The 24,224-nt window shown below is 41.8% G+C and overlaps 1 protein-coding gene across 2 annotated transcripts in view; it reads right to left on the bottom strand.

The window, feature by feature from the left end:
* Positions 1-24,224, bottom strand: part of CDKAL1 (CDK5 regulatory subunit associated protein 1 like 1) — a 2,132,645-nt gene that overhangs the window by 564,355 nt on the left and 1,544,066 nt on the right. The window lies entirely within an intron of this gene.

Raw genomic sequence — 24,224 nt, 5'->3', positions numbered from 1 at the left:
GAAAATAGTATTTGTTAAGAATGACTGATGACTATAACTCCCTCCCTTCCAGGGACTGTGAGCCCACTCAAAGAGTAGAAGACTTGAGTCAGGAATCAAATCCGGCTTTCTACACATGGCGGGCTGGCCCCTTCCTGTTGCCTTTTCATTTTGGCTCCATAGATGTTAGAAAGAAAATGCTGCTTTCTTTTGTATACTTTGATTTCATGTGGTAAGGCCTACTTGAATGTTTTTCTTAATTGATTACAGAAACATAAGGAGAGGATTTATTGAGCCTGACAGTAGAATGAGTGGCTTTCAGAGAAGACATCAGCAATCAGTTTTACATCTGTAGTACTATAACTATAATTTGGTACTAACTACTGGGAAGATAGCTTGGAATTTTAATGCATTAATTATTAATTTATTATTTCCTTTTGTTTGCAAGTCATCTAAACCTGCAAAGAGAAGATAAAGCTAAATTTCCCAACTTGCTAACTAAAACAAAAGTTATCTTTGATAAAATTCTTATAGTGTCATTTCGGTTCCATACTTGTAGCTGCTCTTTAGCTTTCATCTGATGGGTATTGATAAGTTTGCCCAAGACAGTATACTCCTTGATTCTTACCAGCAGGAGGACAAAGAGCTTCTTGTGAGCAGTCAGGAAGATCATTTTGTATGCTACCTCCTCCACAAACTAGTAGAGCTATTAATATTTATTCAACTCATGATTTGTACTTTGGAAGGATATGCCACTAAACAAAGCATTTCAACAGTAAGATCTTTGGTTGGTTTTTATTAAAATAAATTAACAGAGGCTGGCCAGGGCGATTGTCCTTCCCAGTCTATTGGGAACAAAGAACATGAACGATTGAGAAGTCTGATGGTAAGTTTGAGTCCTCTGTAGATATTACACCAGACTCTCTTCCAGTCTAAGGGCTGAAGAGTTCACTCTCCTTTATGTTCAAGTGATCTTGTAGGGAAGAAGCCAGGCAACTCTAAAAGAATGTGCACAGCTGCATCAGAGCCTGCAATCTTGCATAGTCTGAATGAAAGTGCAGGCTGAGAGCATGTGATGGCTTTTACAGTTGCACTTTTAAAGACTGTGGGAAACTACATAGAGAGAAGAAATTAGCATTGTTCTTCTATCTGTCTGCATCTCATAATTTTCTAGTACATAGCAAATACATGAACTGCTAAGCATGTCTTTGGTGGAAGCTTTGTATCTAGCCATGAAGCCAGCTATGAAGTAGGTATTTGTTCATGAATGTCTTCTGATGAACTTCATTACTAATGGTGAGAATATGCATATACATCTGGACTCAGAAGATGTTATATGAGCATTCCACCAATCTTGTGCTTCTGGATGGTGGTCATATCCAATCAAGATCAACATTTGGATCATGCAGAATTGAATACGTAATGAAGTCCCGAGCAGAGAAAAACACTCTGGACTACACAAACTGCAGAACTTTTGCCCAGATTCAAGCATCTACACAGATCTGCTGTAGTTGCCCTGCCAACATTACTACCACCTTTGCAGAACTTTTCAATTGATCAGTTCATTACGTCTATAAACTAACAAGCTTTAAGAATGAGCTCCTTGTCCATTAATCTTGGAGTAGCTGCCTTGTCATATTTGCCAATCTTGTGCCTGTCTAAAGTTTACAAGATATTTTTTTCATTCCTTCCTGCTTTTAGACTTGTGAGCACCTTTAGACTCTCCTGAGACTATGGAGTAACCTTTATTTGCCAGAGGTCTAGCTGTATTTCCTCTGTGTTTTGAAACAGGTCCCATTTCTCTGAAATACTGCCCTAACAATGGCTAAGGGTAAGATAAATTCTAATTTAGCGGTGGGTAACTATTGACATTTGCCTTTCACAAGTGCAGGTTGGTTTTAGATTTAACACAAAGATTTTTTATATAATCTTCATAATCACAGTGCTCTGCTCTGTAAAACTTAAGACAAAACTATGTTTACCATATTAAATCTTGTATAATTATACTGCTATAATAAAACAGATTAACTATCTTACAAAGGTGTAAGTTTCTGTTCCCTTTAAACTACTGCATTTCTTTATTTACTCTTTGTGGGGAAGTGATGGCCATGATAAGCAATATTTTTCAGGAGAGAAACATCAAGTCTACAGATTCGAGAAGTCTGATAGATTTTATAAATTGAGCTAGGACTACACTGAGGTATCAAGGCACTGAAGATTTACTGACTGGAAGTTTGAAATGCCACAGTCCTTTCATAAATTTTGATACTAAGGTATGTAGAAGTTCAGAGCCCTTCTATCTGATGATGATAGCTCACAAGGGAACAGAGATTAAACTTGACAGAAGAGGTGCCAAGGTATGAGGAAGAGAGCCAGAATAGATATTGAAGCAAGTCTCTTAGGCCGCAGGAGATGGCATCCACCTGGCTGGTCCTACACAAAGTAAAGAACCTCTTCCATTTGAAAACATAGGATTATCTAGGTTTTCTGGTGGAAATCAGAACATCCTCCACCACCTTGGTAAGGAGTAAAGAGAAGACTACTGTATCCTCAACATCCATGCCATGAGGGCCAGAGATGGAAGCATCAGATGGCAGCCATGATTATGAGGAGGACCAGGATCGACCTTGCTGATGCTTCGTTCTATTGAAGGAGAGGCCTTACCAAGCACCTCAACAATGCAGCTATTTTGACAGGGAGAAACATTTTCTCCTGAAGCAGGCTTCTATGAACTGAATTCTTTGAACCAGAATCAGGTTTGACTTGAAAAAGATGACTAGGAAACCCAGGGACTGGAAGAGCCATATGATCTTTTTCAAGGACCCCAGAACTCTTGACAGGGTTGACCTTTCACCTGCCAATCATCCAGGTATGATAATATGCAGACCCTCTGCTCATGAAACTGTGCCACCACTACCAAAAAACATTTTGTGAATATCTTCAGGGCAGCAGAGAGGCGAAAGGGGAGTATCTTGTATTGTTAATATGTCCTCTTTACCACAAACTTCAAAACTTCTGATGGGTGGGGTGAATGGGGAAGTGCACATACGTGTCTTTCAGATCCAGAGCACACATCCAATCCCTTGGTTGAATGAAAAGGAAGGATTGCCTGGAGGGAGTACATCTTGAACCTCTCACACCAATAACTTGTTCAGTTTCCACAAGTCCAGTTTAGGTCTCAGTCCTCCTAAAATTTTTTGAATCAGGAAATACTTGGAATAGAGGTTTGATTACCTTCTGCTGAACGAGCAACTCTATTTCCAGTAGGGTGGATTGAGAAGGGTTGGAACCAAAGACTAAAGTCCATTGGTTCAGAAGAGGGCATTAGAAGGCTAAGCATTAGCTATGTTTCTATAATTTACAGGACCCATCAGTTTTTGATTATTTTCAGAGGCAGTGGGTAGGCAAATCTCAAAATCATCAAAAACTGATTCCAGGCTTTGACTGCGTCTGTCACTGAGCCTTTGGCTGACACCTTTCCCTCTGTTGATCTCAGACAGGCAGCTGCTGCTGAAGAGTGGAAGGAGCTCAATGATGATGAAAAGAGTGGAAGAGACATCATTGAAAGAATGGACACTTGAAGAGAAAAAAACTGGCATTGGACGACAGTGGATTAGTCCCTTATCTCAGCTGGTAGTGATTGCAAGATGAACTGATGTTCTTTAATCAGAGACATCATCTCTTGAACTGTCATGGAACAAATTGTTCTATATGCAGTGTATCTCTACAAGTCGATCATAAATGTCATCTCAGAGGCAACTCACACGCAGTCATGCTCCTCAGAAGCAGCTAAAGTCCCAGCTGCAGTGTCAAAATTTTGGAGTGGAACAGATGATGTTCTTTTCATATTCCTTGATGTCCTACACTGCTCGGCATACAATAAGCCTGCCTGCTTTGGATCTGTTGAATCCATCAGTGGCTTTAGCTTTTAATTTATTTGTGTAGATAATGTAACATGTAGAGTTGGTGAGCCACGATCTAAGCATTTTCCATGGTCCCTGGAACACCTTTTTAACCAAACATGTCCAATGCTTTTGGGTCTTTCCCAGGAAACATGTTGGATCAAGAGTGCACGTACCATATTTCAGCGATGACTCCACAATTACCGAGTGGCAGGGAAGTTGAATGACTCCAAAACTTGGTGGAAAATAGAGTCCTGCATTTTAAATTCAGTTTATGGGCCACTGGCACACCCTTATCTGGAGATCCTGCATAAGCTTGCAAGCTGATAGTGCCACAGAATCTGCTGGAGGTTAAAGAACTTGAAGAAGCCCAGGACTTTTTCATTCCTAACATTGATGGACAGTATCTTTGCCAGCTTATCCAATAACTTACAGTAGCAAAAATCCTCCAGGGAAGTAAACTGAGGCAAGTCAAGGAGGGGATCTGAAAGAATCCCCGTACAACACTAAGTCCCAACCCTGAAGACAACGAGGGTGACAGTGAGAAGATTCTACTGCTTTGATTGGGAAATATCTGGTATGAACTCAGAATTGACAACATTCATCTCATCCCTTTCCAACTCATGAGAGGACTTCCCCTGGATAAGGAGAATCCATTACCTCATACTGTGGGACTTACTCCTGTCTTCAGAAGCTACTGCGAAGAGCACACACCAGTGTGGCCCCACTATGTCGAAAAATCTCCTACATCTTGGACACAAAAGTTATAATTCTTCTCTCTGGTGTGGAATAAATTGGAATGTTGCATTCAAAACAAACTGCTTACTCACCCAACCAAAATATCCACAAGGATGGTTTCTTATATTTTCTGCTATTTATCATGGAAGTTTCTTTCTGCAGTTCATTATATTTATTTTGGTATTAATGGTTTACGGAAAGTCTCAGTAACCACTCAAATTAGTACACTGCACCACTTCAATTATAGCTTATAATGGTTATATACTTCATTTGAATGCCTTTCAGTTGAAGCAATTTATATTTTGCAAAAACGTCAAAGTAAAAGTAAAGGTTTAGGCTTTTATCACTCCCTGTAATGATAAAAGTCCAATAGCATATTCAAAGCATTTCTTATAGCTCACTAAAAGCATAAGAGGTCTTTTATTCTGGCAGTGGCACAAATCATAATGAACTAGAAATAGTCCCAATTAATATTTAACTCAATTGAATTTTTCCAGACATTAATTTAAGCATGAGTGCACACTCTAATGCAAGGCTTTGCAAAACCGCATGTCACATCAAAGCAGTTTATAGCTGCCATGCAACAAGACTTACAAAAATTCTCTTTCCCTTTCTCTCCTTTGCTCCTATAATAGGAGGCGGCACAGCATGCTATCAAGGAGTAAAAGTTCTGTTTACCCACCTGTCAGGTAAAGCCTTTCAGTGGGACTGTAAAAAGAGCATGCTTGGCAAAGGGCACAGCAGATTCTGCACTATAAAATCAAAGTAATCTGAGCCGTCGTATCAGAAAATGAGGTCTTTATCGGTCAGCACAGTTGATTGATAGCAATGTGCTCTCATCAATTATAAGGCTGTAATATATAGTGTTTCCCTTTGAAAATAAAACAGTGAAGTGTTTTGCTTTATTAAACCAAGCACTTGCTTTCTCAAAAGTTTGAGAGTTTATATTTCATTTGCACTATAAACAGACTTGGGAAGGGCAGGAAGAAAGTTGGAGGGAACCTATCTCCAGATCCCAGGTTTCCAGCAACAGCAGGATCTGACATGCCTAACTCAATTTACTATACTTTCAGCACTGATGGGCATCCATGGGCAGTTAGCTTTACTACAATTACTACTCATAGGACGAGTGAAATAGTTCATATCTCATTGGGAATATACTGCTTTGCCCCTACCTATACTCATACTACAAAACTAATTGAGTGCTCTATAAAAGAAAAACAAACATGAAAAACTCATGTAAAATTAAGTCGGATCGGTAGATACTCTTAGGAATATATTCTAGAAATGTTGAAGAAAAAGGTGTGGTGGTCTAATAGAGAACTGAACTATGAATCAGAAGATTCCCTCCATCACAGCCTCTCTTTGTACGAACTTAGCCACCTCACTTTAAATCCCTTTGACTCAAGTGAAATTCGACAATAACCACCATATTGTTTCTTCACCCTTTTGGAAGGTTTCACGTAGCCTGAGCAATAGAAATGTACTGCCAGGCTGAATGATTGCCTTGGAAGCACTGAACTGTAAAATGTAACAGGATCCTGTTTGGAAGAAAGGTACGTACATAAACCACACTATTAATATATCCTCCCATTTACACTACAATGCAACTTTCCATAACCTGTGCATTTTGCTGGTCCCAGAATGATTTTTCCCATACATTTTTCCTTGCTATTCAAAAAGTAAAGTGTTAAAAAAAAAAAAAAAAGAGTACTAATTGGTAGTTGTCAGAGGTAGTCTTCATTACTCCAATTGCACAAGTGTGAAGGAACTCTGACAGTCATAACTCATGCTGGAAGAGCTACTATGTAAAACCGGCTTGACAATCAGAAAGGAACACTTTATTCTGAGTTATTACATGATATATCACCTGCTTTTATTGTACATCATTCCTTTATTTGCTATGTGCAATTTTTAATCCTCAGTATTAGAATACTACTTTTCAGATGTAAGGACCCAGAAGTAGTAGGGACATCAAAATATTCTGTATCTGTACCTCTCTTGCAAAATTTTAACAGTATTTCTTTGGTTTAGATGATATTCTAAGGTCAAGTGATGTGCTTTACCAGCCTAGACTCTGGAAACTAGATATGGAAGAAAAGATACCCCCTTAGGAGTAAAGGTGCAAAGCTTTCAGAAGAGCTGTATGCAATACCAAAGCATAACTGCAAAACAATTTCATCAGTGACACCTTCATCCTGGCTATTATTTTAAGAAAATGACAAATTACCATAAACAGGATCAACTATATTTAAAAGGACTGAACTTTTGTTCTTATAAAACCTATAAAATAAGATTTTGCTTATGTAACCCTTTTTTCATGGATTATATCATTTCCAAGGGCACACAAAATTACCTGTTTCTCTAGGTCTGTCTTCACTAGCACTTTCCCCCCTCTTGCTTGTCCCCAAGATGTGGATTCTGTCTGTGGGAGTGAAGGCAGACCTTCTTGGCCCAGGCAGTGAAGTGAATTCCTCCTAGTGTGTATAAATCACTGGTGACTTTTGTGATGCAGTACTGTAGGGACATAGGCTGGATACAGTCGTGGGTGATCAAATTAGATTTGCTGATTATCAAAAGTAAAGTCAAAGTCCAAGAATCAATTAATGAAGGTGAGATTACAACTGTCTTTTCTTACTGGTATTTCTCTTTCTCTGGGTATGTGCCCTGTCTCTCAAGTTCCTGGAGTTGGCTTATCACTCTTCTACTGAATGCATAAGTGTTCCAGTAGGCAAGGGAAATCCTACTGGTGGGAAATCACATAAAAATCCTACCTAAGTCCAAATGCTCAGTCTCTTTCACCCAGCCTGCGTCCTTGGTCCCTTGGGGAGGAGATCCTGTTGAGAGTCCCCAAATCTTGCTCCATCTTCCTGACCTTCTGATGAAAGTGATCCCTCTGGAGGAGATATCTGATAGTGAACAGGAAACTGCTATACAGCCTCCCAGTGAGGAGGGGTGGATCAAAAAAGGGACAACTTCTTCCAATCATAATTCTCACTGTGAGGTGATGCTATCACTGATCTCACACCATCTCTTGACAAGAAGGGGCTCACAAGTCTTCAGCCCTTGTCCTCTGGACCCGGGACATGACCACCACCAAAAAGTGTCCAAGGTTTCAAACCAGACAAACTTCACACAACTAGCCAAAAATCTTAAACAGTTTCTATCAAAATAAAAAAGGCAGACCCTCACAGGCAGGGAGTGCACTGCTAGGGATCTCCTCTAAAACTAATTACTGACTGGGGTGTAGGCCTCACTCAAAACCAGGAACACACTAAATAGTTTCTCACTCCTCAAATGCTAATTCAAACTGACCACACTAATACTCCTAGCCTCCACAAATGGACTAAGACTACCAATCACTGGCAACCTCAGGGGGAGCTGCTACATAAGGATGGTATCTCACTCTATGCTGTTGAATCCTAAAGGTAGGAATAAGAACATAAGAAAATGCCATACTGGGTCAGACCAAGGGTCCATCAAGCCCAGCATCCTGTTTCCAACAGTGGCCGATCCAGGCCATAAGAACCTGGCAAGTACCCAAAAACTAAGTCTATTCTATGTTACCATTGCTAATGGTAGTGGCTATTCTCTAAGTGAGCTTAATAGCAGGTAATGGACTACTAACTGCAGTAACCACATCCTCTGGCAACAAATTCCAGAGTTTAATTGTGCGTTCAGTAAAAAAGAACTTTCTCCGATTAGTTTTAAATGTGCCCCATGCTAACTTAATGGAGTGCCCCCTAGTATTTCTACTATCCGAAACAGTAAATAACTGATTCACATTTACCCGTTTAGACCTCTCATGATTTTAAACATCTCTATCATATCACCCCTCAGCCGTCTCTTCTCCAAGCTGAAAAGTCCTAACCTCTTTAGTCTTTCCTCATAGGAGAGCTGTTCCATTCCCCTTATCATTTTGGAAGCCCTTCTCTGTACCTTCTCCATAGCAATTATATCTTTTTTGAGATGCGGCGACCATAATTGTACACAGTATTCAAGGTGCAGTCTCACCATGGAGCGATACAGAGGCAAGATGACATTTTCTGTTTTATTCACCATTCCCTTTCTAATAATTCCCAACATTCTGTTTGCTTTTTTGACTGCCGCAGCACAAGGAACCGATGATTTCAATGTGTTATCCACTCTGTTGCCTAGATCTTTTTCTTGGGTTGTAGCACCTAATAAGGAACCCAACACTGTGTAATTATAGCATGGGTTATTTTTCCCTATAAGCATCACCTTGCACTTATCCACATTAAATTTCATCTGCCATTTGGATGCCCAATTTTCCAGTCTCACAAGGTCTTCCTGCAATTTATCACAATCTTTTTGTGATGTAACTACTCTGAACAATTTTGTGTCATCTGCAAATTTGATTATCTCACTCGTCGTATTTCTTTCCAGATCATTTATAAATATATTGAAAAGTAAGGGTCCCAATACAGATCCCTGAGGCACTCCATTGTCCACTCCCTTCCACTGAGAAAATTGTCCATTTAATCCTACTCTCTGTTTCCTGTCTTTTAACCAGTTTGCAATCCACGAAAGGACATCACCATCTATCCCATGACTTTTTACTTTTCCTAGAAGCTTCTCATGAGGAACTTTGTCAAACGCCTTCTGAAAATCCAAGTATACTATATCTACCAGTTCACCTTTATCCACAACTTTATTAACTCCTACAAAACGTGAAGCAGATTTGTGAGGCAAGACTTGCCCTGGGTAAAGCCATACTGACTTTGTTCCATTAAACCATGTCTTTCTATATGTTCTGTGATTTTGATGTTTAGAACACTTTCCACTATTTTACCTGGCACTGAAATCAGGCTAACCGGTCTGTAGTTTCCCGGATCGCCCCTGGAGCGATTCATTACCCATGAAATCCTTCTCCATTACGGGTACCTCCCCAACATCCTCTTCAGTAAACACCGAAGCAAAGAAATAATTTAATCTTTCTGTGATGGCCTTATCTTCTCTAAGTGCCCCTTTAACCCCTCGATCATCTAACGGTCCAACTGACTCCCTCACAGGCTTTCTGCTTCGGATATATTTAAAAAAGTTTTACTGTGAGTTTTTGCCTCTACAGCCAACTTCTTTTCAAATTCTCTCTTAGCCTGTCTTATCAATGTCTTACATTTAACTTGCCAACATTTATGCTTTATCCTATTTTCTTCTGTTGGATCCTTCTTCCAATTTTTGAATGAAGATCTTTTGGCTAAAATAGCTTCTTTCACCTCCTCTTTTAACCATGCCGGTAATCGTTTTGCCTTCTTTCCACCTTTCTTAATGTGTGGAATACATCTAGACTGTGCTTCTAGAATGGTATTTTTTTAACAATAACCACGCCTCTTGGACATTTTTTACTTTTGTAGCTGCTCCTTTCAGTTTTTTTCTAACAATTTTTCTCATTTTATCAAAGTTTCCCTTTTGAAAGTTTAGCACGAGAGCCTTGGATTTGCACACTGTTCCTCTTCCAGTCATTAAATCAAATTTGATCATATTATGATCACTATTGCCAAGCGGCCCCACCACCGTTACCTCTCTCACCAAGTCCTGTGCTCCACTGAGAATTAGATCTAAAATTGCTCCCTCTCTCGTCTGTTCCTGAACCAATTGCTCCATAAAGCTATCATTTATTCCATCCAGGAACGTTATCTCTCTAGCGTGTCCCGATGTTACATTTACCCAGTCAATATTGGGGTAATTGAAGTCTCCCATTATTATTGCACTACCAATTTGGTTAGCTTCCCTAATTTCTCTTAGCATTTCACTGTCCGTCTCACCATCTTGACCAGGTGGACGGTAGTATACCCCTATCACTATAGTCTTCCCCGACATACAAGGGATTTGTACCCATACAGATTCAATTTTGTATTTAGTCTCATGCAGGATGTTTATCCTGTTGGACTCTATGCCATCCCGGACATAAAGTGTCACACCTCCTCCTGGGTGCTCCTCTCTGTCATTGCGATATAATTTGTACCCCGGTATAGCACTGTCTCATTGGTTATCCTCTTTCCACCATGTCTCTGAGATGCCAATTAAGTCTATGTCATCATTCACTGCTATACATTCTAATTCTCCCATCTTACTTCTTAGGCTTCTGGCATTAGCATACAAACATTTCAAAGTTTGTTTTTTGTTTGTATTTTCATTCTGCTTTTTAATTGATAGGGATAAGTTAGAATTTTTTAGCTCATGTGAGTTTTTAGTTACAGGCACTTGGACTATTTTCCTAATTATTGGAACCTCACTGTCGGGATGCCCTGATTCTAATGCATCATTAGTATCCTTTGAAGATACCTCTCTCCGAACCATGCGCTGCTGAGCAAGTGTCGGCTTTCCCCTTTGTTCTAGTTTAAAAGCTGCTCTATCTCCTTTTTAAGGTTAGCGCCAGCAGTCTGGTTCCACCCTGGTTAAGGTGGAGCCCATCCCTTCGGAAGAGACTCCCCCTTCTCCAAAAGGTTCCCCAGTTCCTAACAAAACTGAATCCCTCTTCCTTGCACCATCGTCTCATCCACGCATTGAGACTCCGGAGCTCTGCCTGCTTCTGGTGACCTGCGCGTGGAACACGGAGCATTTCAGAGAATGCTACCCTGGAGGTTCTGGATTTAAGCTTTCTACCTAAGAGCCTAAATTTGGCTTCCAGAACCTCCCTCCCACATTTTCCTATGTCGTTGGCGCCCACATGTACCACAACAGCCGGCTCCTCCCCAGCACTGTCTAAAATACTATCTAGGTGACGCGTGAGGTCCGCCACCTTCGCACCAGGTAGGCATGTTACCAGGTGATCCTCATGCCCACAAGCCACCCAGCTATCTACATTCCTAATAATCGAATCACCAACTATGACGGCCGACCTAACCCTTGCCTCCTGGGCAGATATCCTCAGTGCGAAAGGACAATGCATCACCTGGAGAGCAGGTCCTTGCTACAGGATCTTTTCCTGCTGCACCTGGTTGGTGCTCTCCCATCATGAGACCTTCTTCCTCCAAGACAGCACCAGGTCTGCCAGTCTGAAGTTGGGACTTGACTACTATGCCCCTGAAGGTCTCATCTATATACCTCTCTGTCTGCCTCAGCTCCTCCAGGTCTGCCACTCTAGCCTCCAGAGATCAGACTCGTTCTCTGAGAGCCAGGAGCTCTTTGCATCGCATGCACATGTACAACTTCTCACCGGTGGGTAAAAAATCATACATGTGACACTCTATGCAAAAGACTGGGAAGCCCCCCTCTTGCTGCTGGACTGCTGCCTTCATCTCAATTTTGATCAGTTCCTAGTTAAGTTTTAGGTTGCTATGGGAGTAGGAATGTGTCTAACGTCCTTTAAATGTATTAGGGAATTCACTATGTGTCTGGTAGTGGCCTACCGGGGTCTGATCAAATTCTCAATAAAGTTTTTGTTGATGGTTATTTTTTGTGAAAGTGGCACCTGCTTATAAATTAAGGGATGAGCTAGGGGTGGGTGGGCGAGGGGTGGGAGGGTTGGGAAATCCAAACAGTCTAACTTCAGTTAGTCAGCCAGAGTGACTCACTGCTACTAGATGGCCCTAATCTAGGGCCATCTAGTAGCAGACCATAGCGTTGCCACACTTGTATCATTTCTGAAGTGGAAAGAAGAGGTGGTATGCCCTTCTCTTTTCTCTGCCGTTTCTCTCTCACCTCTCTTTCCCCTGTTCTTTGCCCCCTGGCCTGTCTCATACTCTCGTCTCCTCCCCTTTGTTTACCATTCCCCTTCTTGGTCTATCTCTCAGCCTCATTCACCCTGTCCACTATTTAAGCCCAACTTGTCCTTACCTCCTTTTCACCTCTCTCTCCCTCACATCCTCCCTGTGGCTCAATGTATCTTTAAACATATAACCTTCCCTGAAAACTAAGGTCCTGTATCTCAGCTAGTTTCCCCCTTTCCTGCATGGCTCATTTTATTAAGCTTGCACTCCATGGTGCTGGCAACTCTTGTGACATTCCTGTGTTGCTGGCAGAGTTGATTTATCATGTTGTCAGAGGTGCGCAGATGCTGTTAAAGCCACATAGCTCCAATTTAGTGAAGTGCATTATAAGATACAAGCAAACTCTAAGGAGAGTTGGTGCTTTTGGTGCTGGATATGAAGTGGTGGTTGCAGGAGAGGCACTGGTATAAAGCACCTGTATATACTACCCCACTCCAAGCTCTGTTCTTAATCCAGTGAGTGAGAACATTTAATACAGATCTGTATCAAAATCACTAGAATACTGAATTTGTTAGTATTATAGTTTAACTACACCCTAGCATTTGCACAATTTTTCTGCTTAAGTTACAAAGCTGTTTTTTTTTTTTGTTTTTCATGTAAGTAGTTAAAAATAATACATACTTAGTAAGTTTTTCTTTTTATTTAAACAGAAATAAAGATGTATTCTTCTGAAGCTTTACTGTGCATAACAAAAGAAACAACAGGATGAAGGCTTCGTACTGATTATTAGCCCATATAATGAAGTGCGGGACTTTACCATATATACGAATTGCTCACTTTTTGCTTTTAATCATGTCAGTAGTATTCTCTCTACTTGGCCTTCATCTGTTCCTTAAAGTGATAATTTCACTGTTTTTGTTTTTTTTTACATTGCTCCCTAGATGCAGTGTGCCTCTCCTCCTTTCCCTTAACAATGATCTCCCCATTCCTATATTAAAGCAGGAAGAGCTTGCTCACAGAATATGAAAATATACAACTCCATCTCTGTTCCAGAAGAGACATTTTCAGTTTATTTTCTCTTCCAAATGGCACATTTACATGATTTGCTGAATCATCAAAAAACAAGGCAACTTCAAGTCTTATCAGAGAGATTAAGAAGCAGGAAGGGTGAGGGGGGGGGCATTCCCAAATATTTCCTCCCCCCCCCCGAGGGAAAATATCATGGTGGTTTTGTGGTTTTACTTTTTCTTGTGGAAAAACTCTGTGAGAAAATGTAGCACAGCAGGGCTCAAAAAATATGTGATAGCAGGCTACTTTGTTTAAAAGAGCATCGAGGCCCAAATCCCACCCCCCAACAAATTATAAAAATCTTCCCTGGGGTCTATCAAGACCCCCACCCCACTCTCCACACCACCTATTGAGGTGGTGCAAGTCCAAAAGGCTTTTAACAAAATAAGTATTTGGTAAACAGTGATGCCCCAGCTCCTTTCTGAACCGCTTTGTAGAAAATATCCCACACCCCCAGCAAATACCATTACCCCCCAGCAGCAGGTATCCCCCTCCTACCACCCCTTACATTAAAAATAGCCCCTGTGGTTTGAAGGGGCCCGGACCCTGCCCTTACCTTTAAAAGACTTGTTGGTGGTGTAGTGGCAGCCCAGAGCACCACCCTAGTTCTGGGCTCGGTTGTCACCATCTTTCAAAATGATGCTGGCTGGTGAGGGTCTTGATAGACTCACGGGGGGGGGGGGGGGGGGGGAGAGGATTTTATAGCTGCAGGAGGAGTAATTATTTTTTGGCCTTGGGCCACTATAAGATGTTGCCCAAGTTAGCATCCTGATGTTCCCAGAAAAAAAATAACTACAACTCCAATCAAATGCGATAAAATAACGGGGCTTTTTTTGTCAGTTACATTATTTTATTTGCATTTTATTGCCTATGCATTAGCTGTTTTGCATGCATTAGGAGATTTGATTATGCAAATGCATGCAAATCAGCTATTTTCAATAATGGGTGGAATTTGTTTAAAAAAAATAGCATGATATCATAACATATTGCCATGATATGGGCATACTGCACAGTAAACAATATCTATTGTGCGATAAACATTGTTTAACGCGTATTATAGCTTTATCACAGCTTAGTAAACCTAGGCCTATGTTAGCTAAGATGCCAGCTAACATTAGGCATGGAATGACATTTAAATCATGGTTCTTAATTAAATTAAAGGTAAGCAGCTTACAGTAGAATGTAGCTAAATATTATTACAGCAAACTTAACTTATTAAGAAATGATGTGAATAGGGTTGCAAAGGGTTGGCGTGGGAAAACAGAAAGGTAAAACAAACTAATCATTATCAAAAAGCTTTGCAATCAAAGGGAACATCTTAGCCAGTTTCATGTTTTGGGGGGGGGGGGGGGGATCATGCTTCTGTCATTACTCTACTCCTCTTATTTCCACATTAGATCTGACTGCAAGTACAGGGACAAGTATAAATGACTGACAGCTGGCAACAACATAGGAAGAAAAACAGGAATCTTAAGAAGACACATTCTTTCTATAATGAAGTAACGTTACACAACTTCACAGTGAAATTAACAAAAATGGAATACAATACAAACTGTATTTTCCCTGGAATCAGTAACGGTCCCCCCCAGGCAAGTGTCAAGATAACAAGTGACATGCATGATAGGAATGAAGAAGCTGAGGTCTGATGGCGTAACGAGTAAAGCAAATAGTCACAAATCAGTGTTTCTGGTCCAGAGTCCAGCATCAAGGTGGCAGATTGACAAATTAAGAGGACAAGCAGTTTAACTAGCAGTAGATTCCAACTGATTGACCCCAATGGTTGTTGGAGATTAAATATATTTCATGAGTCAGGTTCTCCCAACAACTTAAATCAACAGCATAGGTGAGGCTGTCCCGCCACTATGCGCTGTTCCCGCCACAGTCTACTGTTTAGAATACCTCAAGTGATTATATCTTACAGAACTGGATAAAAGCCAAGCATGCAGAGCCTTCCAAGATCAGCTCCCCACTGTACCTAGTGCTAAATGTTAACTCGATGACTACACAAACAGCAAGTGGCTCTGACGCATTCTAAATAGCAAAACACTATTTATTTCTTTTCAGCATGAAAGTTAATAAGAGTATGCTTCTTTCTTGAGCTGCTGAAAAGTATCAGGTGGCTGCTTTGAAATTCCTTTGAACTAAAATCTGAACACATTTAACACTTTTAGAACAGCTTGTTGCCCAAGTCCTGTAACCAAATAACAGACATGATTATGCTCCCCACTTTTACTGATATCTACGGTAACTTTATGTTAGGCATAAAGATGGCTGAACACAGCTTTGAGAAATCAGGGAACTGTCAATAAAGAAGTGAGGAAACCAGATTAGCAAAGCCACAGTTTAATGCCATTTTCTGGTTTATTCAGTCATAAAATTAAGAGATGGATGTATTCATGCGATTACGGACACTGTCCCATAAAGTCCTCAGCATTTAGAAATCTACTGGATGGACTGTGTTCCCTGATAGTAAACTTCTCACGCTTATAAAAGAATAGCTCTCACTGCTCAAAGAGACCTACTGGTGGTATGGGAACTGTTAGTCCAGCGCAAAGGACTCAGAAGTGTGCCATGTGCAGGGAACAGAAGCGGAGGGGAGGTGCTGGAGAAGGGAGCAGAACAACTGTTTTCTGTCTCTGGTATCTGCTTCAGCATCACCCCCTCCCTTCCTGTTTTCAGGAGGAGATTTAATAATGACAATAGTACAATTTTCAGTTTTATGTAGGGGAGTACAAATATTGCACAGAATAAAACTGCTGTGTATGCTTTGTGCAAAATGGTAGATACCAAAACTCTCTCTCTATATTAATTACAAATGTTATTGATGTCATAGTTTTCCATACTAGCAGAAAAGCCCATCATTGAATCATGAGAAACTTAGATGGCAGGGGTATAAACTCAATTTCATGTCCATTTCCTTCCTCCTCACCTACAAATTTCTTCTCTAGACATGCTATAGGAGGTTGAACCGGAGGGGAGAAGATGGGGTTGGAGCTGCCACTGCAGGCAATAGCATGAGGAGAGGTGCTGGAGAGTATGTCACAGCTCATTTTGCCGAGGGCATACCTCAGAGAGGCCAGGAATTCTAGAAAAGGTGATCTTCTGCCTGAAGTAGCCACCATCTCCTGTGTGTTATGCCCATGGGTACAGATGTCCTCCAGGGCTTGCTACAAAGGAAGCAGGAACTAGGCAGGAGACAAGGACCAAACAGAAACCAGGAATGGAGCAGGACCCAGTAATGAAGCTGGACAAACTTATTTCTCACAGTGAACTCCACAAAGAACATTGGACCAGCAAAACTGTGCCAAGCTACAACTTCTCATCTCCAGCCCTCAATTTGGGGTACTTCCAATGCTAACCCAACAGAGAGTCTTCTGAGACAGGTCTACCTAAATCTGCTTTGCTTGATAGTTTCTACATGATTCTTGATGTCCCAGAGAATTTGTGATCAACTGCAAAATATCCTGGCCTTCAAAACCCAGGGCCGCCAGGCACGATGCTGCAGCCCAAGAATTTTTTGCTAGTAGCCTGCAACTAACTAGGAGCACCAGATTTTATTCCCACTGTACTTGACAGAATACCAACACCATCCCCTTCTCCTGGAGCTCTCGTTCTTGGATTTTTGGGATGTTCGTGGTAAAATCATACCACTAGTTCTTTGACACGAACATTTTGAGCTGGTTCCCAACAGCAATCCTCTCGATTGTACTCTTTTCAGGCTATCAAACAACTAAACTAAAAACATCACCATGGCTGGTGATGGAGGAAGGGGGCCACTGTGCTGGGAAAGAATTAGGTTTATATCTCTTCACGAGGGCTACATAGAATACTGGATGAACACACAAATTGGTTGGAAACTGTATCAAATGCCACTGGATTTATTTGTTCCTGAATAAGAAACATTTCCATTAACTTCTATTCAACTTTACTTGAGGGTCTCTTGCTCTGTGTTTCATTTCATTTAATATTTATATACCACACATACAAGACTTACAAAGCACATCAAGGTGGTCTACAGCAAATACAAACATATAATTTCACCATTAAAAACTTAAAATCCCACAGCCTTGAGGAGACTGAGATCTAATTTTCAATTGTGAATTGTGGGGCTGTCTGGCATCACCTATCAGTAAATCTTTTCTGCAACTCTTCAAGCCTGTTCCAATTCACATTGGATCTGCATCCGTACCTTTGTTATAGCATTTATCTACTGTGCCGCTGCAGGGACCCTAGACTGCCAAGTCTACCCCAAGTGGAAATAAGGGTGAATGCCATAATTTGCAAAGAATGGTGAGGCCTAAGTTGCTGAATGCTTGGATTTATTAAACACAAACTCTGTTATAGGGAGAAATTGCATCTAATTTGTCTGGTGAAAGTTACAGAAGCAGGGGAGATACTGCTGCAGAGTTGATTTAGCTGCTCTGTTTGCCATTGGATTGCAAGTGGTAAACTAAAAACAAACAGAACTGGACATCCAAAAGTTTGGTTATTTCAGTCAGAAATGATATGAGACTGCAGACTGAACAGATGCATCACTTCTCGATTTAGTAGGTCTGCCATTTCATGGGAAGAGGGAAGTCTGAGTGGCTATTAAATTAGTCATCTTGGTGAATACATCAATCACCACTAGAATCATGGTCTTCTCTTATGATGATGGTAAATCAGTAATGAAGACCACTGATACCCAACCCCAAAGTCTCAATGGTACTGGTAATAGCAATAGTAATTCATGAGGGCGGTGACATGATACCTTTTTGTATATTTCATAAGAGATGACATAATCCGTTGCTAATTGGCTCCATCCTGGCCACAAGAATTAATGAAAGGCAACATATAGCTGCTGTAGTCGCTGCCAATTTGTATTTCACTGTAAGTTCTCTGAAAATTATATATGTGTTCAAAAAACTTCAAAAAAATATACTTAATTACCCCCGAACGTTCGGGGGTTTGGAAAGGAACCCAGTTAGCACGATGCGGCGAATAGAATCTTTGAGTCCAAAGACAAACTTAAACTACATCCATTACAAAAAATTTTTTTGGCGAGGCACAGAATTCTTCAAGGTTGGTGAACATTATTGAAGAAACTCCCCTGAAGAAGGATTTTACATCTGAAATACGAACTGTTTGTGTCGGGATCGGTTAAAAACGCTTGGAGATTCACCATTGTTCATATGGAAGTCTATGATGGACCCACCTTAAGTTAATCTGGTATTTAAGATTATGCTTAGGTCCTTTCTACAGGAAAGGTAAACTTTCACCCCTGCGGATATATTTTGAATTTTTTGGGATTTACAAATTTCATTCATAAAAAATTTCTTTTAAAAAAAGTACTGTTCGAGTGGAGGCGGTGGGGGTTGATGATTATAACCAATTATGCATTAGTACAGAGTTGCCTACATTATATATGAAACTTTCACCTCTCCACAATAATATTTTTCAAGTTTTTTATTATTTTTGAAAAAGATTTTTTGAAAATTTCGCTTCACAGAGTGTAGGGTAATTAAGTATATTTTTTTGAAGTTTTTTGAACACATATATAATTTTCAGAGAACTTACAGTGAAATACAAATTGGCAGCGACTACAGCAGCTATATGTTGCCTTTGATTTATTTTTGATTGTATTAGCATCGCTGATGTACAGTGGTGCTTCATGCAGATTTATTTTGGTTTGTCACAAGAATTAATGGGCAACTAATTCCTTGGCCTTGTGGCAAATGGATGACCTTCCAATGAGGAATCATGGCAGCTTTTAAGGAACTAATTTATAAGAAAGACTCCGAGCTTATTTCCGAACCAACGAGGATCACAACGAGGATCTTAAAATTACTTCTAATAGTAGGATAGTCGGTACCGAATACAAACTATGCAGTATTCATACAAGTGATTTGTTGACCCTCATAACATCCCGCGGTCTCTTTGGGCATCTCTGCTCTTTGTCAAGCCGCAATTGGGATCATCTTTAATCATAGGTCATAGATTCACTTGTGTGAAAGACACTTTTTGTTCATTTTTTGTTTTTGCCAATTTTTCTTAATTTTCATTTAAATAAAATATTCCTTGAGTGAATTAGCTCAAAAATACTTCCCTTTTGGGGATGAACGGAGCACAGTCCATGGAAGGCGCTACCCTTCCAACGATATCAGAGTGCAGTTCATATATATATCGTTGGAAGGGTAGCACCCTCCATGGACTGTGCTCCGTTCATCCCCGAAAGGGAAGTATTCTTAGGCTAATTCACTCAAGGAATATTTTATTTAAATGAAAATTAAGAAAAATTGGCAAAACAAAAAATGAACAAAAAGTGTCTTACACACACGTGAATCTATGACCTATGATTAAAGATGATCCCAATTGCGGCTTGACAAAGAGCAGAGATGCCCAAAGAGAACACAGGATGTTATGAGGGTCAACAAATCACTTGTATGAATATTGCATAGTTTGTATTCGGTACCGACTATCCTACTATTAGAAGTAATTTTAAGAGAAACTGACGTATAATCTATTATTAGCTTTTAAGGAACTCCAGATGTGAAGTGCCCTTGGCTATGTAGAGTCTATCCTTTCTACAAAGCAGGGTTTCTTGCCAGCTCCATACTATGTCCTTTTCCTTGTTTTCCAGTTCCTGTAGCTGGCCCTGTGCGAACTCATCTGGGTGCAGGTTGCCATGTATTACACCTCCATAAGATCAAGATTCCTGGTTCCGAGAATGAAGATTTCTAGTTAAAAGAATGTGGTGTAAGCTTCTGGTTCCAAAGGTGGTTGTTCTCTCTGGGAGAGGGCTTCAGCCTAGCTATTCATGGTGCCTAATCAGTATGTTAATACAAAATTAAACGAAGAAACAAAAAAGAGATCATCAAGCTTGCCTATAATTCATGTTGTTCCTGATCTTAAGAAATTCTAAATTTTTGTGGCCAATAAAAACCAGGACTTGATGATGTGCTCTTTCCAGGAGGTGACACCACTCCTAAAAAAGCATTTTTTATGGCCAGGAGTTGATTGTCTAGACATGATAGTTCTCCAATGCTGAAAATATACAAGAGTAGAAGGCGCATGGGTGGAGGAAGTTTTTCGGTCCCCTATAGCTACCTTAGATGTGCAAACCTCCACAACAAATGGTTGCTGAGAGACTGGGTTTACTAGGACTGGGGCTGTCATGAAAGCTTTCTTCACATGATCAAAAGTCAGTTGCTGCTCATGAGGCCATTTAAAAGAAGTCCTGTTCTCAAGGACCTCCATCAGTGGAGCAAATTTGGAAAATCCCAGGATAAAACACTTGTAAAAATTTGTGGACCCCAGGAAGCATTGTATTTCCTTGATATTTTTGGGACAGGCCACAAAGGCCATTGCTGGTGTCCATCAGCCATAGCTGAGTGGCTGGTGGGTGTGAGGATTACTTGGTACCATGTCTACCTGGTGCGAAGGTGGCAACCCTCACACGGCACCTAGACAGTATTTTAGACAATGCTGGGAGGAGACAGCTGTTGTGGAACATGTGGGCACCAATGACATAGGAAAACGTGGGGAGGTAGAATCTGGAAGCCAAATTTAGGCTATGTAGAAAGCTGAAATCCAGACCTCCAGGGTAGCATTCTCTGAAATGCTCCCTGTTCCACATGCAGCTCCCCAGAGGCAGGCAGAACTCCGGAGTCTCAATGCGTGGCTGAGATGATGGTGCAAGTAAGAGAGATTCAGTTTTGTAAGGAACTGGGGAACCTTTTGTGGAATGGGGACTCTTTTCTGAATGGATGGGCTCCACCTTTACCAGGATGGAACCAGGCTGTTGGCGCTAACCTTTGAAAAGGAGATAGCACAGCTTTTAAACTAGAACAAAAGGGAAAGCTGACAGTCATTCAGCAGCACATGGTTTGGAGGGAAGTATCTTTGAAGGATATTAATGAAGCATTAGAGTTAGGGCATCCTAACAGAGAGGTTCCAATAATAAGGAATGTAGTACATGTGCCTATTTGTAAAGAATACCCTGAGCTAAAATATTCCAAATTATCCCTGTTAACTGAAAAGCAGAATGTTAATACAAAGAAAAAATGCCAGAAGTCTAAGAAGATGGGAGAGTTAGAGTGTATAGCAGTGAATAACAGACTTAACTGGAATCTCAGAGACATGGTGGAAGGAGGATAACCAACGGGATAGTGCTATACCTGGGTACAAATTATATTGAATGATAGAGAGGAGCAACTTGGTGGCGGGTGGTGCTTTATGTCCAGAATGGCACAGAGTCCAACAGGTTAAAGATCCTGCAAGAGACTAAATGTACAAGTGAATCTTTATAGGTAGAAATCCCTTGTGTGTTGGGGAGCGCTAGGAGAGCGATCCCACTCCTGGGAGATGTGTGTGCCCTTGGGCCATGGCTCGACGCCAGAGGGGTCTGGAGAGGTGCCGCAGGAGGCGTGGCATGCCCGAGCATGGGCTGGACGGAGGCAAGCTGGAGTGAAGACTGGAAGACAGGCCCTCCTCCGGACCTGCACGCTTCGGAAGACCCAACAACGCAATGTTGGTCTTGTGAACAGTCCTCCGACCGTTCCCAGCCCTTTCAGACCTGCCGCAGGGTACGGCACGAAGCGGCAGGCCAGATGGAGGCCAGGGCAGCGAAGACTGGAACATGGATTCAGAGGAGACTCAGGAATGACGTAGACTCAGGCATAGACGTGGACTCAGGAACGAGGTGCAGGATGCATAGACGTGGACTTAGGCACAGACGTGGACTCAGGACGAGGTACTGGATGCACAGAGGTGAAGTCAGGAACGAGGGCTGAAGGAAGACATGGGCACCGTCCCTCAGGGCGCCCTACTCAGACCACCCGCGGGACTGAGTCGCGGACCACCCTGCCTCATGCGCGCCCTACTCAGCCCTGGAAGGCTGGTCGCGAACCACGCTGAGAGCGGGAGAGCACAGGAAAGAGGAAGCAGGTTCGCTGCACTCCTGGCAGCACAAGGCAAGGATACGCTGCACTCCTGGCAGCTCAAGGCAAGGATACGCTGCACTCCTGGCAGCTCAAGGCAGGTAAAAGCATCAGGATCAGGAACAAGGATTAAGACAGACCTCAGGGCTGGAACAAGGACATCTGGAACAGCAGGAACATCAGGACTGAAACACAGGTACTGGATCAAGAGACAGACCTTGGGACTGGAACGGCAGGCAGACATCAGGACTGGACGAGGAGCTCCGACAGGTAACAAGAAACACAGGACCTTGCAGAAGTGCTGGAACACGGACGACTTCCTGGAGCGAAGGATCTCAGGAGTGACCAACTCCTTGCGAAGGCAAAGACAGACTGAACGCTGAGACCTTTAGTAGAGCTGAGGTGGACAAAGCCCAGGGAGGGGTCAGCAGGGGGCCACACCTGGCTGGCCCTTGAAGAGGAGCAGAGAGGCGCGCGCCAGCGCCCTAGGAAGCTGGAGAGAAGAGCTGGAAGTTGGTGGCATCCTGAGCCACGTGGAGGGCCCAAGGAAGCCGCGGAGCAGCCCTGGACTGGAGCTGGGTGAAGGCAGGTCGCTGGAGCAGCTCCCAGCCACAAGGACTGAAGCAGGAAGAAGCAGAGAGAGGTAAGGCTGCCTGCAGGCACCGGCAGGGAGAACAGAGAGCTGCAAAGACTGAAGCAGGAAGCAGGAGAAGGGCTGACTGCAGGAACGGCTCCATGCCGTGAAGACAGCCCCAGGAGGAGAGGTAAGACTGCAGGCAGAGTAGAGAGCTGTAGCAGGCTGCAGGCACTGGCAGGGACGGCTTCCCTGCCAGGCAAGGACCCGGGCTGAAGCAGGCACTGGGAGGGACAGCCTCCCTGCTGGCTGAAAGGTCCCGGGTCGCAGCAGTACGTCAGGGGAAGGCATAAACAGGAGCAGAGGAGCCGGCCGCAAGGTAACAGCTGCGGGGACAGCCCCAGCTGATTCAGGGAGAAAGAGAAGCAGCAGCGTCAGCAGCCCGACTGGCTATGAGAAGGTAAGAGCCTGCCCAAGCTCCTCGCGGGCAGGATCGCAACATTGTGTGTTGGGAAAGAGTATAGCAATAGGTGTATTCTAACGTCCTCCTGACCAAAATGACAAGATGGACAGTGAAATGGTAAGAGAAATTAGGGAAGCTAATCAAATTGATAGTGCAGTAATAATGGGAGATTTCAATTACTTCAATATTGAGTGGGTAAATGTTACATCAGGAATGAGAGAGAGATAAAGTTCCTGGATGGAATAAATGACAGTTTTATGGAGCAATTGATTCAGGAATCAACAAGAGAGGGAACAATTTTAGATCTAATTCTCAGTGTGGCACAGGATTTGGTGAAAGAGGTAACTGTGGTAGAACCGCTTGGCAATAGTGATCATAATATGATGAAATTTGAATTAATGACTGGAAGGAGAACAGTAAGTAAATCCACGGCTCAAGCACTAAACTTTCAAAAGTAAACTTTGATAAATTGAGAAAAATACTTTAAAAAAAACAACTGAAAGGTGTAGCTAAAAATGTTAAGTGTGTGCAACAGGTGTGGACATTGTTATAAAAAACAAACATCTTATAAGTGCAGTCAAAACGTATTCCATGCATTAAGAAAGGTGGAAGAAAAGTCAAACTATTTGCTGGCATGGTTAAAAAGTGAGGTAAAAGAGGCTATTTTAGCCAAAAGATCTTCATTCAAAAACTGGAAGAAGGATCCATCAGAAGAAAATAAGATAAAGCATAAGCATTGGCAAGTTAAATGTAAGACATTAATAAGACAGGCTAAGAGAGAATTTGAAAAGAAGTTGGCTGTAGAGGCAAAAACTCATAATAAAAACATTTTTAAATATATCCGAAGCAGAAAGCCTATGATGGAGTTGGCTGGACTGTTAAATGATAGAGCAGTGAAAAGGGCACTTA

Source organism: Rhinatrema bivittatum, chromosome 2 (genome assembly GCF_901001135.1).
Source record: "Rhinatrema bivittatum chromosome 2, aRhiBiv1.1, whole genome shotgun sequence".
NCBI classification, from domain to species: domain Eukaryota; kingdom Metazoa; phylum Chordata; class Amphibia; order Gymnophiona; family Rhinatrematidae; genus Rhinatrema; species Rhinatrema bivittatum.
Note: the sequence above shows the minus strand (reverse complement) of the source record. Positions and strands in the feature narration are given on the sequence as shown.